Source organism: Rhinolophus ferrumequinum, chromosome 8 (genome assembly GCF_004115265.2).
Source record: "Rhinolophus ferrumequinum isolate MPI-CBG mRhiFer1 chromosome 8, mRhiFer1_v1.p, whole genome shotgun sequence".
Lineage (NCBI taxonomy): Eukaryota > Metazoa > Chordata > Mammalia > Chiroptera > Rhinolophidae > Rhinolophus > Rhinolophus ferrumequinum.
Genome location: NC_046291.1, coordinates 56,808,653 through 56,826,410, shown reverse-complemented (window position 1 = coordinate 56,826,410; position 17,758 = coordinate 56,808,653).

The window sequence follows — 17,758 nt, the reverse complement described above, 5'->3', positions numbered from 1 at the left end:
GCAGGCGTTGGCATTTTTCGGTGCATCTCATCGATTTGTTGAGCATACTTCTCAGATGTAATGGTTTTGCCAGGATTCAGAAAGCTGTAGTGGATCAGACCAGCAGCAGACCACGAAACAGTGAGCATGACCTTTTTTTGGTGCAAGTTCGGCTTTGGGTAGTGCTTTGGAGCTTCTTCTAGGTCCAACCACTGAGCTGGTCATCGCTGGTTGTCATATAAAATCCACTTTTTGTCACACGTCACAATCCAATCGTGAAATGGTTCGTTGCTGTTGCATAGAATGAGAGAAGACAACACTTCAAAACAACGATTTTTTTTATTTTTGGTCCGCTCATGAGGCACCCACTTATTGAACTTTTTCACCTTTCCAGTTTGCTTCAAATGCCAAACCACCATAGAATGGCCGACATTGAATTCTTCAGCAAGTTCTCATGTAGTTGTGAGAGGATCAGCTTTGATGATTGCTCTCAATGGTCGTTGTCAACTACCGATGACTTGCCACTACACTCCTCATCATCAAGGCTCTTGTCTCTTTTGCAAAACTTCTTGAACCACCACTGAACTGTATGTTCGTTAGCAGTTCCTGGGCCAAATGCATTGTTGATGTTGTGAGTTCTCTCCACTGCTTTATGACTCATGTTGGACTCAAATAAGAAAATCGCTCCAATATGCTTTTTGTCTAACATCATTTCCATAGTCTAAAATAAATATAAAATAAACAGCAAGTAATACGTCATTAGCAAAATAACCATAAAGTGAGAAATGTACATTTAAATGGTGTATAACATAACCACATTTATTTAAGAATGTATTCCAATATCCAAAGGCAAATTTCAACAATGCAAAAGCCACAATTACTTTTGCACCAACCCAATACTTTTTGTGCCTTGATTACCTGGCCCAGATTCTGTCCTCTTCTCCTTGCAGCTTGCTTTAAAAACTTCAGAATTATATTAAGGATTTATAATAGTTGTCTTGTATTGCTCAAAATCTGATTTATATTTGGTTATTCTGTCAAAGTTTTGCAAATTTTAATCAAAGGCTTTATTTGTTTTTATTCTTACTGTATCTACAGATCCCATCAAGTCTACTCCCCTCTTTCTCACAGTGCCAGTGTGAAACATCTTGGCTGAGTCTGTGATTAGCAGCTTAACATGGAACATGCTCCCAAAATACTTCCAATAGTAGTGCAAGTGAATGGTTTGGTAGAGGATGGAAGCTGTACAGTATTTTCTTAGTACCAAGTGCTGCTCTCATTGGAATGTTATCCTCTGTGTTTAGATATTTGATGCGAACAAAGTGCGTTAAGAATACAGTATTATTTAGGAGAAAAATTCCTTCAGGACTATTTGACATAGCCTCCATTAGGAATATATCCATTAATGATATTTTATTGCCATTTCCAGAGGGCAGCCATGGAATACAGGACAAAAACATGGGTAGGTGGGAGGCAGAGTTAGAGGGAAGTGAACAGAGGATTTTAATGATACCATATACACTAATTACTGGGACTGGCAATTAGGACATCTTTGTCCTAATCTTAAATATGTCTCAGACTGTAATTGGCAAACCATTAAATCTCCATGTTTTCAAAATTTTCTTCTGAAAATAAGAGAATTAAGTTTGATTCTTGAAGGTACCTTTGCTCACCATGTGCAAAATTTGGAATGGGTGTCAGAGCTTCATTCTTTGCTTTTGATTATTTTTTAAATTGAAAATACAAATATTTTTATTGCTTTAAAAATACTCCTGAAATGATAGCAATTTATAAATTGTAAAATGGAAAAATAAGATATAGACTTTAAAAATATTGCAAATACTTTTGAGGTATGGGGCTTACTTGTATTTAAATATCCTTTTTAATATAGGATATTAGTAAGAAACATACAGTACAAAAATACAAATTGACAGGTTTATACATAAGTGGTACTGAGCCTCCTCATTCTTGCATTTCATATTCTTTCTGTTCTCAGAGGTACTGTGTCTTCAAATTTTCAGTCATTCAGTGGTCTCAAATTCTGAATCCCCTCCCTTCTAGTCAAGGATTTACAAACCACATGTAACAAGGTGTAATAGATACATTATAGAAGTTGAATTTCTTCTCTCAAGAACTTAAATGAAGCATGGTAGGTAATTAATTATTTCATGCCAGGACAGAACTATTCTTAAAATCATTACATGTTGTCTTATATTTCATAAAATTTTATATTTGAATTATTCATAACAGACTTTGCTTAAATTGTATTGTATTTTTCATGTCATAGTTACAAAGACATTTTCAAAATAGGACAAAACATAAAATGCACAAACATTGATGTAAATTGAATTTCATTTTACCTGTGCTATGTGAACCAGAGACATGTTGGACAAAGCAATTTTTTTTTCTTCACTTATATGAATTGGTGTGCTAAAGGGGAGAAGAGAAACATTTCTTTAAATCTAGGGAGTTAGAATATATTACACAGCTGAGCTTACACTATTGGAATGCTTCTAGGGCCATATTATGTTTGTGATTTTCAAAGGCAGTATGAAAATCTGGGCCTGAGGAAATGGTCTTGCTGAAATGTTATAAACATTATCCAGAAAGGCAGAAAGTGATGAAGTATAACAGAACAATGGTTGCTGACTATTTTTGTTTTGTTTTGTTTTTGTTCACTATTTTTAATACCTTCATTGTAGATTTATTGATCTCAGTTTCTGTGTCTTGGGAGAATTAATTTTATTGGTGTTCCCTGCTGATGTTTTTCCTTCTATTTCTAGTCTATTATTTGTACACAATACCACAAGTTTCCAAACAGGATGTTAAAAAGCATAGAGAACTTAATTTGATTTACCTTTGAGATTTATCACCTTGAAAAAAGAAGCATAGGCGAGATATTAAAGAACTTCATTGTGCAGCAAATTAAATGAGACCAAAAGTTGCACTGTTAGAATATAAATTAATTGATTAGCATGTAGTCTTGTAAATAAACATTAGGATGGTAAGTTCACCTCCCTTAAAAATAAATCATTTCTGCTTGAGAAATATGCCTACAAATTAAGAATATAGTAAAAGCATTATTCTATGTTTTCATAATATTAACACATTTTGTTTCTAATATTTAAAAGAATATTTATAAGGACTGTGTGAGGTTCTGACAGGAACTTGTATTAAATTCCCATCATCAAGACAGAATTATCCTCCCATCCATTCATAATTGTAACACTGAATATTATTACTGTATATAAAGTATGGTCTTCTAATTCAACTTTCTAGAAGACCGAATATAATAATATTTATGTTGGTCTATATATGACTATGTGTATTTCATTTAAAAATGTATAAATTTGCCATTATCCAGTACTCAGAATATTAGGAATAATTCACAAGAGTTACAACTTAAAATGATGTATGCAAAGAACAACGCAAGTGAGTTTTAAGTTATTTTTCAATTAGATTTAAGCTAATGTTCTCTCACCGCACTTCAACTAATGCTATATTGTTATTTTTAAAGTATCGCTGGAATTTATTGTTTAAAAGTATGAAGACTTTCTGCTAAAATTTGAAACCACTGACAGTAGCAAAGGCCATCCAGGAAAAAAAAAATTGTTTTTTTTTTACTGCTGGAATGCTACCTCATTTAGGACTATTCATTTAAAATGGTTATGAAACAGTGTGAAAACTATTACATTTATAAAACATTAAGCCTACTTTTTTGGTAAAAAGTCTCACAGTTGCCTGTTTCTGATACTTTAAATATAAATAATTCACCAGCTACTTTTTTTGTACTTTTTAAGTGATTATGCATTGTAAATATGGGATAGTTTCAAAATGAAATACAAACTCACAAGGGACTATGGCTTCTAGCCAAGATGGAGTAGGGTAACAGGATTTGCACTTTCATGTGAAAACAAATGTGTGTGTGTATTTTTTTCCCAATTATTGGATACCAGGCAACACATGATGGTGATCCTGAAGATATGAGACAGGGAGGAAAATTAGGTGAATCCTGTATTTGCCTTAACATACTGCCTATGCCTTTCCACGGGGGCGGGGGGGAGATGGGCAAGGGGGGACAGGGAGGAGTCTAGAGAACTTTCTGAGTTGAGGAGATGGATCTTAAAGTCTTAAAGCCTGGGGAGGCCAAGGTGTTCATATGTCATAGGCAGAGTTCTGGAGAGGCAAGAGCTACAGAGAGAGAGTACTCTGGAGATTTTTGAAGGGTCTCATTCGAGTGTTCAGCTGAGTAAAAACTACGTGCGGCGAGGAAAATAACTGTCTGAAATGAGTAAAGCGAACAATCCAGAGAGCTTGCGCAGGGCCTGGAAAAGTTGGTCTTCCCACAATCCACAAAAACCTTATATTTTGTTGGACATTGAGTATTGCCTGGTGGTGTATTGCTTCAGTTTTAGGGAAAATTAGCCCTAGATTAAGGGTGCTTTGTTCCCAGATAATAAATTTTAAAAGTATGCCTTGAAAAGATCAAAGAGGTTTTAAGAGCTTCCCAGAAAAAACTCAAGGATATACAGGGGATATAAATGTATAGAGCACATCAAAATGTCAATGTCTGGCTTCCAGTCAAAAATTACCAGACATGACAAAGAACTGAAAAATATGACTCATAATAAAGACAAAAAACAAGAGAAACATCCCCAGAACAAATAAATGATAGAATTTATAACAAGTGTTTTAAAAAGGTTATTATAACTGTATTCCATATATCTGAGAAGCTGGGGGAAAAACTTGATCAAGTTTAATAGTGATATGGAATCTATAAAAAAAGATTCCTGTGAAAACTACTAGAAATCAAAACTTAAAATTTCTTAAATTAAAAGTACAGTACAAATTATCAAAAATGAAATTCAGAGAAAAAAATGAGTTTAAAAATATGAACAAAGGAGCTAAGTGCTGTTGGACAAATTTAAGTGGCCTAACATATGTACTGAATCTCAAAACAGAGAAAGAGAGTAGGAAAAATATTAGAAGAAATAATGGTCAAAGTTTTTCCAAATTTGATGAGAATTTTAAAGCTCAATAAAATCCAAACACAAGAAAGCTTAAGAAAATTACAGAAAGGCACATTATAATCAGAGTCCAATATTGTTTTGTATTATTAGGAAATCACTAGTTGAGATAATTCAATGCCATCTAGGTCAAGGGGGGGAAAAGCATAAAAAACAAATAAACCAAAAATCAAAAACATGATTTCCACATTAGTGTTTCATTTCAGTTCAGAAAATAAAGAAGACTGTTGGATAGTGGGTAGTTCAAAAATAAAGGGTCAGTGGAGATTTCACATTTTGGGGCATGATGGGTATTGAATCTTCTCCAATGAACTCTGTAGACTTTATAATAGAAAGACCTGTTCATGTCCTACTTGAAGAACTCTGGTCTACAAATTACTTTTCCATCCTAATTTCTCATACCTTCCTCCAATTCTGTTTTTTTTTTCTAAATTTTGAAATGGAAAAACTAATTCCGCAAGCAACTACTTTATCCGTCAGTCTTCCCTGGCTAAGAGGGTTCCTAAGAGTATATAAAGGGCACAAGAGAAAGGAATTATGGAGGAAAAAAATATAATTATTTGAAATATAGTTCTGCTCAACAGATTAGGATGAAGATGTCAGGAATAGTTTTAGGTGCTGGTTTCGGGTCTCTGAGCTTGGACCAGATCCTATGGTCAAATGGTTATTTGGTCATTTGGTAGATTTTTCTGATCTTTCTCTCATTTGTTATTTTTTCTCTGTTCTTAATCTGTCATCTCTTGGTACTCTCTTTGAAAGTGTCACCGGAAAGCAAAATTTATATTTTTTTGATAACAATATTTTATTTTCATAACTGTGATTAGGATACCAGTGCAGCAAAACTGTAGAGGTGAGTGAAATATTTTTAGTATACTTGGCCAGAGTCTAAGTGAGCTAATACATTTGCCTAAGGAAATTGTGCTCAATAAAGAGCTTTTACAAATAGAGCTAATTACCACCATTTACATTTTCATATGTAATAGCCCAGCCCAAAAGTGTATGATTAATGGTAATTTCATCTTTTTTATGGTGAAAGGTGTGTCATTTAGAAGATTAAATAAATACATAAATTAAATAGCTAATGAACAGGGTTTAATTTTCAGAACCTTGGCCTAGGATTCCAGAATTATTTTTTCCTAGGAAAGACAAACAAAAAATGTTTTTTTAGGAAAACCAATAACTTGATAAAAAAAAAAAAACCCTTACATTTAATTTTTAAAAACGGTAAATATGATAGTATGGTACTTTGCAAATATTAAATTTAATGCAATTTCCAAATAAAATTTAAAGAATAAATTTTACTAATAAAATTTAGGTTTTTCAAATCCAAGAGACTTCAACTAAGAAAAGGAAAAGTATCTGGGACTACAGGCAAGGCTTTTTGAAGTGCTCAGATATAAAATGTGCATTTAAAAATGATGCAAGAAATATTACATAACCATAATAAAATAAAAATATCCCAAAAGAATAAAGTGAAAAGCTATGGGGATTATGAAATTGTGAATGCTTTTAGGGTTATATTCAGAACAAGAACAAGAAAGAATTCCTATTTGGAACATATGATATAAAATTATCAAATAGAATAAAGGGAGAGAAAGAGAAACAAAATATATAAGTACTATTTTTTGTTGTGTTTTTTTTTGTGTGTGTGTGTTTTGTTTTTGTTTTAGGTTATTTGCTTCCTTAGAAGGAAATGTATTTAGATTATAAAGATAATTACACAGTTATTAAGATAATTACCTTGAAGAACACTGCAAAATATTATTAGACATTGAAGGTGTGAATGTAACATCACTATTGGTAATCTTTTAAATGTGATAGACATTGGGAAATATACTATAATAGGTGATAGAATATTGATGAATGTTGACATCTTTTTTTTTTTTTTAAAGATTTTTTATTGGGGAAGGGGAACAGGACTTTATTGGGGTACAGTGTGTACTTCCAGGACTTTTTTTCCAAGTCAGTTGTTGTCCTTTCAATCTTAGTTGTGGAGGGTGCCGTTCAGCTTCAGGTGCTGTCCTTTCAGTCTTAGTTGTGGAGGGCGCAGCTCAGCTCCAGGTCCAGTTGCCGTTGCTAGTTGCAGGGGGCACAGCCCACCATCCCTTGCGGGAGTCGAACCGACAACCTTGTGGTTGACAGGACGCATTCCAACCAACTGAGCTATCTGGGAGCACAGTGGCAGCTCAGCTCAAGGTGCCGTGTTCAATCTTAGTTGCAGGGGGCAAAGCCCACCATCCCTTGCGGGACTCGAGGAGTTGAACCGGCAACCTTGTGGTTGAGAGCCCACTGGCCCATGTGGGAATCGAACCGGCAGCCTTCGGAGTTAGGAGCATGGAGCTCCAACCTCCTGAGCCACCGGGCCGGCCCAGACATCATTTTTAATAAAAGGAAAAATAGACTGAAGATCATTAGTTCAATCCTTGACAGTACATGTGGATATTATTAAAATGAATTACTTTAAGTTATTTTGAAGAAAAATTAATCTTGGCTTTATTAGAAACATTTCTCTGAAAGATATATTTCCTTTAAATTTGGTTAAGATCACTATAACAGTCAGCAAAACATGATTTCTTGGTCTCTGTTGCAGTAGACTTATCTAAATAAGACATCTAAATAAGAGTAATTAAGTACAAGTTTAATATGAGCCAATACTATATGATTTAAAAATAACATAAAGAATTTCCAGCAACTTGATTGTAGCAGCAGTAAAGAACTAAAGAGCAAAGAATATCAAAAATATCAAAAGAAAAACCTTCTAGATTATAACGTCATTAGAACCAGGTGGCAGAGGATTTTATTTTTGGTTAGGAAATGAAAAGATATGGATAGCCTTCACTCTGGTACTGTGTTTCCCCGAAAACAAGACCTAACCGGAAAAGAAGCCCTAGCATGATTTGTTTTTCAGTATGACATCCCCTGATCATAAGCCCTAATGCATTTTTTTGGAGCAAAAATTAATATAAGACCTGGTCTTATTTTCGGGGAAGCACAGTATGCTATAGAAATGCTGGAAGCAGTCTTTCAATATAAACAAAAATAATACAAGTTGGAAAGGTAGACCTACAGGAAGGACTAAAGAATACTATAAATGGTAAATAAGTACATATAAAATTTTTTTTCTCATTTCTTCAAAATACAGTTGTTTAAAGCACAGACAATAACATTTTGTTGTGAGGTTTATAACACACATAGTGATAATTTGCATTATAACTAGCACATAGGATAGCAAGGGAGTAACATGGAAGATTACTTCTATAACCATGTTACATTATACCTAAATTGGTTTAATATTAATTTAAGAAACACTAATAAATTAAGGATACTATTTTAGTACTTAGAATAATCACTGAAACATTAGAACAAAGACGTATACATATAAACAATGGAAGAAGTAAAATGAAATCCCGCCCCCCCAAAAAATGGAAATAATTAACTTAAACAGGCAGGAAAAAAGGATCCAAAGAACAAAGAACAGAGGAAAAATAGAAAACATATAGCAAGATAGCCAACAAAAATCAATCATAAAATTACATTACATTTAAATGGATTAAACACTCCCGATTAAAAAGTAGAGATTGACAGAATAGACTAAAACAAAATAAAAACACACAATTCTGCATTCATAAGAGCTGCATTTTATTTTTATTATATTTGTTTTCCTTTTTTATTTTGAAATACTCCCTAATATTCAGAATGTATAAGAATGGTAAAGAGAATTCCAAAATATTCTTTATCCAGATTCACCAATAGTCCACACTTTGCCGTACAATTCCATGAAGACATTTAAATTCTCTTGTGTCATCAAGGCTCAGAGAGCATTAAATGACTCCCCAAGTGTCACAGTTAGTATTGGTGCTTCAGTATAAACTCAGACAGTCTAAGTCTAGAACACACATTCTTAAGTATTATGTTTCATTACTATCTATGGGTATAAATGCAATTGGTAACTGCTGGTGTGAATATTCGAATGAAAATCAAGCTGGCTTTATAATACTGTTTTGTATTTCAATGTAAAATAATTAGTTGACCATAAATGGTTGGTCAGAAGTCCATTGTGATACTTGGTAGAGTACAGTAGTAAGCTAATCACAGGGGTTGTTCAAGGTTACAGCTAAATGACCATATATCATGGATAGTATATAGAGAGATTCTGCGTTGGGTAGGTGATCAAATTAAATGCAAGAAAAAGCCTGTTTAAATTATAAGACTTTATTATATCGTCTACTGTTTTATTGGAATACTCATAATTTCAGTTCCCTGATTTGCCTTTTCCCTCTAGTCCAAAAGTATATTGCATCCTTTAGAAGTCATCTTAATTTATCAATAGATTTTTATTGCATTCATAATTGCCTTAGGAATTAAGGTACTTTTCAGATATTAAGAAAAATCTTCATAATCTTAAATTAGAAGGAGGGTCTTATGTCTCATTAAAACTTAAACTTCATTAAAATTTTCAAGCTCCGTTAAACTTAGTTAAGCTTCCTTCAATGTGGTTTAGTGTCTTTAGTTCTTTAAACCAAACTGAGAATATCTAAAATTTTAAAAATTCTTGTTATGTTTTTAGGCTCAAAGACTAGATAAGCATCTAGGAGACTGGTTAAGCATCAAAAGCTAATTAACCTGGGATCATTTAACTTCTTTTCTTCATGGTTGACAAAACACTCAGGTTGTGAAATCAATTTGGATTACGTTAAGTAATTTTAAATATTGTTAAAATTGTTATATTGTTTTAGGCATCATTAATCCAATTAATTATAATAAAGAAAGTAAACAGTCTTTTGTTCAATTTTTAAGAAAAAATCTTGTTTAGTTTGGACAAAACTCATTAAGTTTATGAGTAACATTATTATTTCTTATCTTCCTTTACAGTTATTAACTGAAACTACCCCTATTTAGAGATGAAGACATTGAATCAGTTAAATTTTAAGCATTTCCTTACCAACTTATACATTCAAAGTTAGAGAAACATTTAAAATTTACTGCACTGTTTATGATTCAGACTTATCTATCTATCTATCTATCTATCTATCTATCTATCTATCTATCTATCTATCTATCTATCCTCGCTGAATAATGAATGAATGGATAAATATGCCAGATACAGTCATTCTTTATATTCAATTATTTGTTACTGAAAGGAAGAGAATGTATAGCAAAGGGCACATGAAGGAACCCCCACTTATTTTTGGATCACCATCTGCTTTTGGTGGGCCCTTGGACTATTTATTTGTTCAGTGCCATATGAATTAATATTTAAAAATGCCTCTACACTGTTCAGAAAGTTAAATATTCTCAGTGATTTCCTTTTACCTTATTTCCTTTCAATTAAAGAAATGTTTGAAAAATAGTAAAAAGGAACATTAATTTATGTTCCTAGGTATGGTGTAAACTGCCTTTCACTTTGGAAGGAATATTCCAACATACCCCTTTTTCCGAGAAACTACCCAGATGTGTCAGACTCCTTAACATTTACAAGGTTCATCTCATATCCTCTTGCATGTGTGTGTCTTCCTAAGGCAGCTAGAGAGCTTGTCACTTCCAGCTATCAGTCCAGTCAGCTTAATGTCATCAATATAATGAACCAGCCTGATAACTTGAGGAAAACAGGATAGTCAAAGTCCCTCTAGATTATAGTATGACCAGGAGCAGAAGAGTTGACATATCCTGATATAAGAGAGTCAACATGTTCCACTTTTTTCTGAGCATGATTATCTTTGTTGATGGAAGTCTAAAGAAAGTAACATAGATGTGTGGAGATATAGGCACTAAAAACTCTATTTCTCTACCAGAGTTGTGATTGGTGAAACTGTCTGATTGTTTGCAATGGTACCGAGCCATTCATTTTGAAAGGCCTGTCTGGCTTTTGTATTAGCCAAAAAAGTAAGTTAATGGGCATGCAGTAGTATCCATCAGCAATAAATTTCCCAGGTACTATCTGATAATAACATTGATTTCTGCCAATCTCCTGGGATAAAGTATTGCTTTTAATTCACTGTCTTTGTGCAGGTGTGATTTAATGGCTTCTACTTGATGCAACTGCCACAAGGACCCTCACTGCACAGGAACAAATCTAAGGATTCTCCTAGTTCTAGGATCAAGGAAAGAACGACACGTGACCATGCTTCCACTGGATGTCTTGCCAGATGACTCATACACAGCTTCATCTTTTAACTGACCTCCTATGCCATTCATTCTGACCAGTGACTCATAGTGGAGTTTGGGGTCTCTAAGAATTAGCTTCAGTTCAGAGACGACCTCTAAAAATTCCTGGGAGGCCTGGGTATTTCTCTTTCCCCACGTATGGTCACCTTGCTAATATTTACATTAGCAAGTTTCTGTAATTCATTTGGGTAAAGGCTATATTTTCCCCGAGTAGGTCATTTACTTCTGCATTGTAATAAGAAACAGATCTCTTGTCAGGGGCCTGGAGGCAATGAGAGGTGGTGAGGTTGGGTCTGTATGAGAATCAGGCCTCCTTGGGGCAAGTGCACAAGGTAAAAGGTTTTATGGGCAGTGATGTTTGTTCTCTCAGATATGAAGTGGCTGCTTCTATAAGTAAGGAAGGTTTAGGGTGATTTAGGGATTCAGATTTCTTGGTCTTACCTATTTTTACCCAAATGACTCTGACCTTAGGTTTTAACATCTTCCACAATATGCCTTAATGTTAGTGAAGAGACCTGGAGGTGTTCCACATTTAATTGGCACTGCCGCTTTGTAACCCTTGCAAGTCAGACCCAGTGTTATCTATCTTGTGGCTGTAGAAGATTAGGAACCTTGCAAAGATTTTTATGGAGATTTTCTAATTCTTTTTCTTTTTCCTATTTTCTGAGCTAAACACTCAAAAAGTTACATTTCTCATTTCCCCTGGGTACCAGACAGCCATCCCATGCGAGAATCTTTGTAATCTCTATTGTGACACAACCACTGATGGTACAGCCACTTTATAGTAAAATATCAACATCAACAATACATAACATTTCATATATATATATGTTTTACATATGTATGTTTATATATGTATATATATTATATATATGTTTATATGTACATATACATGTACACATAAATACATATATAAAACATTTCCCTCCAATTTATATAACAGCTCAATCTTTTAGAAGAACTGCTTTTATAAATTAGAAGGATCCTCTGGGGCCACAAAAATCTATGCTAAATCAAGTAAGGTCAAATAGCAATGATCTTTCTCTTCTTATGAACCATAAGCTTAAACTCTTCTCACTAATTCAGCCTAAGTTTAAATGACAAACTCACTCAATCAGAAGAGATAAGTCTAAAATACAGGTAACAAACATTAATCAACTTGGTATCATGCGAGAAATTTGTAACATCATCGCCGTATAAAATAGATCGTCTATAATCATGCGAGGTGGACATTAAGATGACATGCTGACCCATGACCAATCTAGTATTGTGATGATTGTCAATATTTTCTCCAATTTGTCTGAAGTCTTTTAAGCCCTAGGAGGATCTTCAGGCTTGAAGCTACTGAATGCACAGCTAAAGGCATAAGCAAGGGTTGGGTGAAATGGCAAACGTGTTCAGTAGAATTTGTCTCAGCTTCAGGTCTGTGATCTGCTCTGCTTCTCTCTAGGATACCTGAACCACAAACTCAGTTTTCTTCCTAGCATTTTTGGCCATGAATTCTCTCCATTATTCTCAATAACCATCACTAGCTGTTTTACTCCTTGAGGACTCATGTCACGAAATTAGAATGTGTTAAGATTTCTGATCTGTGGATTTCTCTCTTAGATTCAGCCAGACTCCCCTCATCTCCTAAATCCTGTTGAAGCATATTAGACACGCACGTCTTCAGTACCTTCATTGTGCTAACAGAATCTGGTCTGGTACATTTACCTGATTATTTTTATAATAACAAATGAAACTGTATTTGGTTCCATACTGTACAAGAAAAACATCTCGGTGTTTGAGGTATCATCTTCCACTAATTTATAGAAACCATCAATTTTAATATCAACTTACTGAAATTTTCCTGTATCTCAGAATGTGAACAAATTAGCAATCAGGAATAACATGTAATAAATGAAGCATTATGTTCAAAGTAGTTTCATCTAAAAAAAGGAACAGGTGTATTTGAATCAGTAAATCTATGGGATTGAAAAGCTTTTGCTGATACAGAAATGCCGTTTTATTACACCCTCTATCATGCTATCTCTATTCAGCCTTCAACTAGAAAGTTTCCTGTGGAAGTGGAACTTAGAAAACTTGATTTAACTAACAGCTAGGAATGTTGTATAATTGCTGTATCAATTATTCATATGTAAATGTTTCCAGGCTACAAGGACTATGTATACAATTTGTCACATAAGCAGGGCAATTTCTTCACAAGATAAATATGCTTAGCAAATTATTTTCTCATAAAGCAAAGGTGAAATTAAGCTGAACCCTTACTGAAATATCAAAAATGTGTATTAGTCAGGCACAAATTAGTTTTTCCTGTAGACTTAAAGACAGTATCTAATAGCTTCACAATCATGTGATATTTAATATCCATATATTTGCATATAAATTACTCTTTAAGATATCTTTAATATTTACATGGAAAGACTGCTGAAAATGTAGTGAATGTTAAAAGCAGCAATAAAAATGCATCCATTGTATGAAAAAAGTGAGCCTCCTAAGATGCATCAATGACTCCCATATTAAATTTTCTTAGTTTATGCTTCCCAACAATATTTTTCAAGTGCTCTAATGTCATAAGCAGAGCAAGCCAACTGCAAATCAAACTGTTTATTCTGCTTCTTGTCACGAACACTAAAACAAAAATTTTGGACTTAACAATTTACCTGACAATTTTGCAGATGATGCGAGAGTCAGACTAGCATACCTACCGTCTTTAATTTTCCTTCACTTTGGTTCTAATTTTGAGAGTAAAAGCCACGCATGTCTACATTCAAACAAAAAGATGTGAAAGAATAATCACTTTCCATCATGAAAAGTGCAGTTGATGGGCAACTTAAATTGTATCCTCCCAATGTTTTGGGCTAGAGCCTCTCCAGCTATCTGGGAAGAATTGGAAGATTGTGGCACACCTGGAATCGTGGGTTGAATTGTGTGTTCTCAAACGATATGTTGAAGTCTTAATTCCTGGTACATGTGAATGTGATCTTAATTGGAAATCTGATCTTTGCAGCTGTAATCAAATTAAGATAAGGTCACACTTATTAGGGTGGATCTTAATCCTATATCACTAGGTGATCTTACCAGGAGAGGAGAAAAGACAGAAAACACACAAAGAGAATGTCATATGATGGTGGAAGCAGGGCTTGGAATGATGCTTCAATATGCCAAGCGGTACAAAGAATTGCTGGCAACACTAGAAGCTGAAGAAAGGCAGAGAACATCTTCCTTAGAGTCTTCAGAGACAGCATGGTTCTGCTGGCACCTTCTAGCTTCCAGAACCTAGAGAAAATACATTTCTGTTGTTTTAAGCCACCCAGTTAGCTGTCACTTGTTACAGCAGCCCTAGGAAAAAAAAACTAATAAACATTATTTTTTTATGAAACACCCCGTTTTCGATTACATAAAGGAGGACTTTAGTAAAATGTGTTTTTTGAAAGGACAGTGAATTAATATATTAGCAACTGTGAATATATCTTCCTGAAAACAGTCTCTGAAGAAATGAGACAAAATCAGACACATTTATGATGAAGATAAGGAAAGTTACAAGTATGGAAATCTCTCTAAAAAGGAGCAATATAGCTGGGCCCCGAGGATTGTGTTCTCTATTTATTCATCAGGCAGAGCGGGATCCTATGAACTGGAGAAAAAAAAAATCATATGGAGTGGGTGGTGGTCAGGGTGTTAGAAATAGCCATGTAATTCTACACTGTTGAGTACCAGGGCAAAAACATAAAAATTAGCCATGATGTTCATATTAAGACCAAGGGTAAGAGGAAAATGGATGAAGATAAATTCATTGCATGGAATAGAAAGAGAGGTCTTTAAGCAGTATAATGTTCAATATTTGCTGGAGGTGGAATGAAATGTAGGCTAGAGAATGTTAATGGAAGTAATGTGTCCAATAAATTGAGCTAAATTTTTACTGAAAATGTAGTATGGCGATAATATCAATACAAATGATATGGTGATAAAGAAAGAATATTCATATGCCAAGAATAGACGCTTTGAAAACTGTAATCATCTGTCATAATTTATTTTATTTTATCTAATTCTTGCATAGAGCTTCACTGAGATCTTATGGCAGCTATAGTCATTTAAGCAAAAGCCCTGAAGTAAGATTACTATAGGAAAAAGCTACTCTGGAAATCAAATTCTACAGTTTGAATATAACAGAACTCATAACTAACATTTAAATTTATCTGTGAGGCAATTTTTCAGTGCATTATTATCCCATTGATGAAAAGACTGTCGTAATCCAGACAAACTATTAAGGATTTCCAAAATACAAGCTTAATTAGCTCAAAACTATTGTCAAACCTAATGAGATACATACACAGCTTTCTGTGGTTAACATGGGAGCAATATCAAATCAGAATTGTCTAGCCTTCCCAAAGTTTATATAAGTCAACTGCAATTAACATAAATGTTTTAGAGAGTGTGAAGGGAACAGAATTTGGCTACCCTGAAATATGCTTCTTTTGGGGATATTGATTAGTTTAAGCTGGTTATTTTTAAGAAATGAAAGACTCAAGAGAGCCTATTGTTTTATCACTGTTTGTTAAACTGTTTGCATATGCATATCTTTTCTCTATTGAATTGCCTTCACTCCGTTGTCAAAAACCAGTTGTCCATATCTATTTGTGTGTCTGTTTCAGTACTCTATTCTGTTTCATTGACCTGTCTATGCCAATACCACATTGTCTTGAGTACTGTAACTTTATCATAAGTCTTGAAAACAAGTAGTTTTAGTCACCAAACTTCCCTTTTTCTTTTTTAAGAGGTTACTTTTAGAGCAGTGATAGGCTCACAGAAACATTGAGCGGAAGGTACAGAGATTTCCCATATATTTCCTGCCCCAATACTACATGCATAGCCTCCCCCATTATCAATACCCTCCGACCAAAATAATACATTTATTATAACATATAAACCTACATTGGCACATTAGTATCACCTAGAATCCATAGTTTACTTTAGTGTTCACTCTTGCTATTGTACATTGTATAGTTTTAGACAAATTTATAATGACAGGTATCTACCATTACAACGTAGTTTCACTGCCTTAAAAATTCTCTTGTATTTTTTAAGTTGTTTTGGGTATATTAAGTTCTTTGCAATTGCATATTAATTTAAAATTTATTTTTTTTATAAAAATGACTGCTAGGATTTTGATTAGGCTTGTGTTTAATCTATAGGCCAATCAGGGAATAATTGATATCTTAATAATGTTGATTCTTTTGGACTCATAGACATGGCAAATCCCTTCATTTATTTAGGCTATCCTTAATTTCTCTCAGCAGTGCTTTGCAGTTTTTAGTGTACAGATCTTGTGTATCTTTTGTTAGATGATTCTTGTGTTTCATATTTTTGATGCTATTGTAAATTGTATTGAGTTTATAGTTTCAAGTTTCTTGCTAGTTTCAAGTTAGTTGCTAGTATATAGAAGTTTCAAGTTAGTTGCTAATATATAGAAATACAATTGATTTTTATGTATTCTGTACACAAAAAGCTTGCTAAATTCACTTATTAATTCTAGTAACTTTCTTGTAACTTCTGTAACATTTCTGCAAAAATGATTAGGTCATCTGTAAATGAAGGCAATTTTACTTCTTTATATATAATCTTTCTTTTCCTCCCTTCCTTCCTCCCTTCCTTCCTCCCTTCCTCCCTTCCTTCTTTCCTTCCTTCCTTCTTTCCTTCTTTCCTTGCTTCCTTCCTATCTTGGTCCTATTGCACTGGCAGTGTATTTTATTTTAACTAAATGGACAGACCCAATTGTATTCCTGTGAGAATCAAACATGGATATGCATCCATATTGGGGTTCCAAAGGAACCCCCAAAAAAGCCACAGAATAAATGTGATACATCTTCAAAGAATATCAAAATTCGTAGGGAGACGAGATTTGAATTTTGACTTTTTAAAGCATTTGTAACTAGCATGTATAATCAAAAGCAGAAAAAACCTTCTTTTTCAATGTTATTCAATTAATCTTGGCAGCAATAAATTGCTGTCTTCACCTTCAAAACATTTCCAGACTCGGACTAGCCCCCGCTTTCCACCACTACTCACGATAATCTTGGACTATTGCATTGGTCTCCTAACCAATCTCCCTGTTTCCATTCATTACCATTTATTACTTTTCTCCAGGACAGCATCCAGAGAAATTCTTTCAAAATGTCATTTAAACCATGTTACTCTCATTAAAATACTCCAATAGCTTCCTTTTTCACTTACAGTAAAATCCAATGGACTCACCATGGTTATTAAAAGGTTATATATGATCTGCTCCCAGTTGTTAATATCTTACTATGTCTTTTACCACTTTCTTTGTACTGCTTGCTCTATTTCATCTACAATAGCCTTATGTTTTGTTTCTTGAGTATAACAGTTCCATTTCAGAGTCGTTGCATTTTGTATTTCTTCTCATTGAAATGCTTTGTACTTAGATATCTATATGACTTGCTCTCGCATTACATTTATTTTTTCAAAGATTGGCTCACCTGAGAGGTTTGTTCAAATATCGGCTCACCTGAGAGGTCATAGCTAATCTCTGAATATGAAACATGCTAGTTTAGTTTTATCCAGTT